Source organism: Macrotis lagotis, chromosome 5, assembly GCF_037893015.1.
Source record: "Macrotis lagotis isolate mMagLag1 chromosome 5, bilby.v1.9.chrom.fasta, whole genome shotgun sequence".
NCBI classification, from domain to species: domain Eukaryota; kingdom Metazoa; phylum Chordata; class Mammalia; order Peramelemorphia; family Peramelidae; genus Macrotis; species Macrotis lagotis.
The window spans coordinates 152,554,424-152,561,124 of NC_133662.1; the positions used below are offsets into that span (position 1 = coordinate 152,554,424).

General features: G+C 34.5%; 1 pseudogene; it reads left to right on the plus strand.

Annotated features, from left to right (window-relative positions):
• The first annotated feature begins 379 nt into the window (after positions 1 to 379).
• LOC141489936 (receptor expression-enhancing protein 6 pseudogene) lies at positions 380 to 1,094 on the plus strand (annotated as a pseudogene).
• The last annotated feature ends 5,607 nt before the right edge of the window (positions 1,095 to 6,701 follow it).

Sequence of the window (6,701 nt, forward strand, 5' to 3'; positions counted from 1 at the left end):
ATAATTTTAGATCAGGTAGGGCTAAGCCCCCTTCTTTTGCACATTTTTTTTTCATAAAATCCCTGTAAATACTTGACTTTTTATTTCTCTATATGAATTTACTTACAACTTTTTCTAACTCATTAAAGTAATTTTTTGGAATTTTGATTGATATGGCACTAAACAGGTAGTTTAATTTTTGTAGAATTGTCATTTTTATTATATTATCTCTACCTATCTATGAGCAGTTAATGTTTGACCAGTTATTTAAATCTGATTTAACCTGTATAAGAAGTGTTTTGGGGGAGGGACGCAGAGCCCAAGGTACTGGGCACCTGGAGAGGGAGCAGTGGAGGAGCTCGGAGCCTCCGTCCCTTCCCACCTCCCCAGACCAGCGGCCATGGCCAGCTTCAAGCAGGGCTTCCAGAGGTTCCTGGAGCAGAAACACATCATCACCGACTTCCTGGGGAAGCTGTAGGAGCTCTCTGGCTTCAGAAAGTATTACCTGGTCACAGGTTTCATTGCCTTCCTGGGCCTTTATCTCATCTTTGGCTATGGTGCCTCCCTGATCTGCAATCTCATCGGATTCATCTACCCAGCATATGCCTCCATCAAAGCCATTGAAAGCCCCAACAAAGATGACGATACCACTTGGCTAACCTACTGGGTGGTGTACAGCATATTTGGCCTGGCTGAGTTTTTCTCTGACATCTTCCTTTTCTGGTTTCCCTTCTACTATATAGGGAAGTGTGTCTTCTTGCTTTGGTGCATGCTTCCAATGGCCTGTAATGGCTCCCAGATCTTGTATTGTCGCCTGATCTGCCCCATCTTCCTAAGACGTCAGGCTTCCATGGACAGCCTGGTGAATGACCTGAGTGGATGAGCCCTGGACACAGCAGTCAATTTGACCCGGGAAGCAACCAATGGAGGAATGATTCATCCACTGAAGATTAAGTGACGAGATCATCTCTGAGCCAGAGGCTTCAAGTAACTGGAAATCCTTCATCAGGGACCATGGCCCCCAATGCTGGCTCATGTCTTAAGCAGCTGATCCCTCCCAGCTGCATCTCCCCAACTCCACCTTCTTGGACTTTAGGGCATTAGAGAAGCCTCTGGATGTGTGTGTGTGTGGGGGGGGGGCTCTCCCCATCTAGGCTCTATCAGCCTCGACCAAGGGCCCTGTTGGTGCCCAGAATTCTCTTAAGTATACTATTGACTATCTATCTGCCTCTGGCCCCCTAGACTCACCACTGGTCTCCCCATAGGTTGCTAGATATGTCCTGTCTATCCCAGCTGCCTATGTATTAAAAAAAATCCTACACAGGCCAAAAAAAAAAAAAAAAAGAAGTGTTTTGTATTTGTTTTCAAAAAGTTTCTGAGTCTGCCTTGGCAAATAGATTCCCAGGTATTTTATATTGTCTGAGATTACTTTGAATGGAATTTCTCTTTCTAGCTCTTCCTGCCATTCCTTTTCAAATTTTAACTATTACATTTTCTGGTTAATATTTTTCTCCTTTTTATTTGTCTTCCCTTTTTGTCTAGTCTAATCTTTAATGTTTTTAAGGGGGTTTTTTTTGTATGGCAATGAGGTTAAGTGGCTTGCCCAAGGCCACACAACTAGGTAATTATTAAGTGTCTGAACCCGGATTTGAACTCAGATACTCCTGATTCCAGGGCTGGTGCTCTATCCACTGTGCCACATATAGCCACTCCTAGTCTAGTTTTTAATTAAATGATTCTTGATCCCTAAGGTTATTGAGTCAACATTTTTTATTTTGTGTGTTTATCATGGAATTAAAACTCCTAACTTAGCTGTTTTAAGTTTTCTCTTCTAAGTAATTTTTGTTATTAAATTGCAGATATGATCTCATTGGTCTCTATTTTGTGTTGTGACTCACTATTAGAATGACCAGTTCCACCAGGAGATAAGGAGGAGAGATACTTTTGGTACAAATCTTCATATATCCTATATCGTACAACTCATCACAAAAATTTGCTTTCCTCTTGTAATATTCTCCTGTTTGTCTCAAAATCTCTTTCATGAGTCTCTGCCTTTCTTTTTTTCAATTTCTCTTCTTTCAATTTCTGCATTGGTGCTCTTATTCATTTCTTCATAAGGAAGGATGAGTAGTTGCTTTAAGAAAAACAATTTTAAAGATAATACCTATTGTAAAGTCCCAGTTTACCTCTCTTCTCTTATATGGACATTCATCATTGGTACAACCTACTACTCCCACATTCTCGAATAGTTTTTTTTTTCTTCCTAAGAAACACCATCCTTTATTAGGTTTGAATTGATTAGGATATTTTTTCCTCTTCTTCCCTTTTTATGTGAGCTCCTACTTATGATTTTACTTAAAAGAAATTGAATCTCAAGCTATAATTTAAAAAAGAGGAAGACTCCAGTAGGATAGGAAAGGTTCTAAATAATCCCTTTCATTTGCAAAAAAGACAATGGATATTATGATGATACTGGTTAATATGTCTACTTTTTCATCTTTAGAAAATATTTATGAAAACATTCACTTTATTTCTGACAGAAATTTCCAGAATAAAAGTCAAACTTTCATAAGAAATCTTCTACAATGCATCACATTTTATGATCACAGTTATTTTTTATGTCATTCAAGAAAGATTTTTATTTTGTGTTTTACAATTTTTCCTCTAATTTTGCTTACCTGCCCTGATCCCCATGGAAGCCACTCTGCTAGTCTTTACATTGTTTCCATGGTATACACTATTTAAGTTGAATGTGATGAGAAAGAACTCATATCCTTAAGGAAGAAAATAAAGTATGAAAGATATCAAAATTACGTAAAAAGATAACTTTTTTTCCTAAGTTAAAGGTAACAGTCTTTGGTCTTTGTCCAAAATCCATAATTCATTCTCTGGGTACAGATGGTATTCTCCATCACAGATAGCCCAAAATTGACCCTGATTGTTGCACTAATGGAACGAGAAAGTCCATCAAGCTTGACCATCACCCCCGTGCTGCTGTTAGGGTACAATGTTTTTCTGTTTTTTCTCATCTCACTCAGCATCAGTTCATGCAAATCCTTCCAGGCTTCCCTGAATTCCAATTCCTCCTGGTTTCTAATAGAATAATAATGTTCCAGGACATACATATACCACAGGTTGTTAACCAATTCTGCAATTAAAGGACATTTACTTAATTTCCAATTATGTGACAAATCAAACAGGCTTGCTGTGAATATTTTTGTACAAGTAATGTTTTTACCCTATTTGTCATATCTTTAGGGTATAGACCCAATAGTTGTATTGCTGGATGAAAGGGTATGCACATTTCTGTTGCCCCTTGGGTGTGAATCCAAACTCCTCTCCAGAAAGGATGGATGAGTTCACAGTTCCACCAACTATGTATTAGTGTCCTAGATTTCCCACATCCCTTCCAACATCGATCATTGTCCTTTCTGGTCATATTGGCTAGTCTGAGAGGTGTGAGGTGGTACCTCAGAGGTGTTTTAATTTGCATTTTTCTAGTAAGCAATGATTTAGAGTAATTTTTCATATGACTTTGGATCACTTTGATCTCTTTATCTGTAAATTGCTTTTGCATATCCTTTGACCATTTGCCAATTGGGGAGTGGTTTGTTTTTTTTGAAAATTTAACTCAGTTCTCTGTATATTTTAGAAATGATTACTTTGTCAAAAATATTAGTTGTAAAAATTGTTTCCCAATTTACTACATTTCTTTTGATCTTGGTTACAGTGGTTTTGTCTTTGCAAAAGCTTTTTAATTTAATGTAATCAAAATTATCTAGTTTGTTTTTAGTGATGTTCTCCCTCTCTTCCTTAGTCAAAAACTTCTTCCCTTTCCATAGATCTGACAGTTAAACTAGTCCTTGATCTTTTAGTTTGCATATAGTATTGTTTTTTTATGTCTAAATCCTGTATCCATTTGGATCTTCTCCTGGTATAGGGTGTGAGGTGTTGGTCTAATTCAAGTTATTTCCATACTAACTTTCAATTATCCCAGCAGTAATTTTTGAAGAGAGAGTTTTTATCTCAATAGTTGGACTCTTTGGGTTTATCAAACATCAGATTACTATAATCATTTCCTGCTATTACACCTAGTCTATTCCACTGATCCACCACTCTATTTCTTAGCCAATACCAGACAATTTTGATGACTGATGTGTATGTTGGATCAAGTAAGGCTATTCTACCTTCTTTCACAATTTTTTTTCATTGAATCACTGGAAATTCTTGAATTTTTATTTCTTCATATGTATTTAGTTATTACTTTTTCTAACTTAAAATAATTTTTTGGAATTTTGATAGGGCATTGAACAGGTCATTTTATTTTGGTAGAATTATCATTTTTATTATATTAGCTCAACATATCCTTGAGCAGTGAATGTTTGCCCAGTTATTTAAATCTGATTTTAATTGGGCAAGAAGTGTTTTTCAGTTGTTTTCAAATCAGTTTTTGAGTCTGCCTTGGCAGATAGACTCTCAGGTATTTTATATTGTCTGAGGTTACTTGGAATGAATTTCCTCTTTCTAGCTCTTTCTGCTACAACTTCCTACTCATATACAGACATGTTGAGGATTTATGAGGGTTTATTTTAAAACTTAAGATTTTACTAAAGTTGCTAATTATTTCTAGTTGTTATTTTAGATGATTTTTTAGGATTTTCTAGGTATCCCATCATGTCATCTGCAAAGAATGAGAGTTTTGTCTCTTCCTTCCAAGTTCTAATTTTTAATATTCTTTTTCTTCTCTTATTGCTGAAGCTAACATTTCTAATACAATATTGAATAGTAGTGATGATAATGGTCATCCTTGCTTCACCCCAATCATATTGGAATGCCTCTAACCTATCTGCATGGCATAGAATTCTTGTTTATGGTTTCAGTTAGATACTGCTTATTATTGTTATTGTTATTATTATTATTGTTATTATAAAAGAATAATTCCATTTATTCCTATACACTCTAGTATTTTCAGTAGGAATGGATAATGTATGTGTCAAAAGTTTTTTCAGCATCTATTGATATAATCATATGATTTCTAATAGGTTTGTTACTGATATAATTAATTATACTTATAGTTATCCTAATATTGAACCAACCCGACATTCCTGGGATAAGTCCTATTTGGTCACAGTGTATTATCCTAGTGATAGCATGTTGCAGTTGCTTTGCTAAGATTTTATTTAAGATTTTTGCAACTATATTTATCAAGGACATAGGTCTATAATTTCTTTTTCTGTTTTAACACTTCCTGGTTTAGGTAACTGGACCATACTGGTGCCATAGAAAGAGTTAGACAGAGTTCTGTCTTCACCTGTTTTTCCAAAGAGTTTATATAGAATTGGAACCAATTGTTCCTTAAATGTATGATAAAATTCATTTGTGAATCCTTTGGGCCCTGGAAATTTTTTCTTATGGAGTTCAATAACAGCTTATTGAATTTCTTTTTATGAGACAGGGTTATTTAGGTATTTAATTTCCTCTTCATTTAACCCAGGTGACTTAGATTTTTGTAAACATTCAGCCATTTCACTTAGATTGTCAAACATCTTGACCTACAGTTGGGCAAAATAATTTTGATTTACTACTTTAATTTCTTCCTCAATGGTGGTGAGTTCACTTTTCCATTTTTGATACCAGCAATTTGGTTTTCATTTTTTTAAATCAAATTGACAAGAGGTTTATTAATTTTATTTTTTTCATAGAAACTCCTCTTGATTTTGTTTATTAGTTTAGTAGTTTGTTTGCTTTTGATTTCATTTCGCCTTTAATTTTTAGAATTTATAATTTGGTATTTAATTGAGGGTTTTAAATTTGTTCTTTCTCTAATTTTTTTAGCTACGTATTTAGTTCATTGGTTTCCTCTTTATCTAATTTATTCATGTAAGCATTTAAAGATATATATCTCCTGGTAGCTGCCTAGAATGAATTCCATAGGTTTTGGTATGTTGTTTAATTATTGTCATTATCTAGGAAGAAATAATTAATTTTTTCTATAATTTGTTGTTTACTCATTTTTTAAAATGAGATTATTTAGTTTTCCATTTATTTTGGGTCTATATATCCCAAATCCAATATTGCATATGATTTTATTATTTATGATCTCAGAAAGATTTATTCAATATTTCTGCCTTTCTGCAATTGACATTTGGGTTTTTATGACCTAGTACATGATCGATTTTTGTGTAAATGCCATGTACTGCAAAAAGAAGGATATCTTTTCTATTCATGTTCAATTTCCTCTATAATTCTATCATACCTAGGATTTTTAACAATCTATTTGCCTCTTTAACTTCCTTCTTGTTTATTTTATGATTAGATTTGTCTAAATCTGAGAATGGGAGGTGGGAGTCTCCCACTAGTAGACTTTTGCTGTCTATGTCTTCCTGTAGCTCTTTCAACTTCTCCTCTAAGAATTTGGATGCTATATCATTGGGTGTATACATATTTAGTATTGAAATTACTTTATTGACTGTTGTACCTTTTAGGAGGTTAGTTTCCTTCCTTATCTCTTTTAATGCTATTTTTTTGCAGCTGCTTTGTCTGAGATAAGGATTGATATCCATGCTTTTCTCACTTCAGCTGAAGCAAAATATATTTTGCTCCAAACTTTTACCTTTACTCTGTATCTATCTCTTTCTGCTTCAACTGAGCTTACTGTAAGCTGCATATTGTAGGATTCTGGTTTTTAATCCACTTTGCTTTTTGCTTGTGTTTTAAGAGAG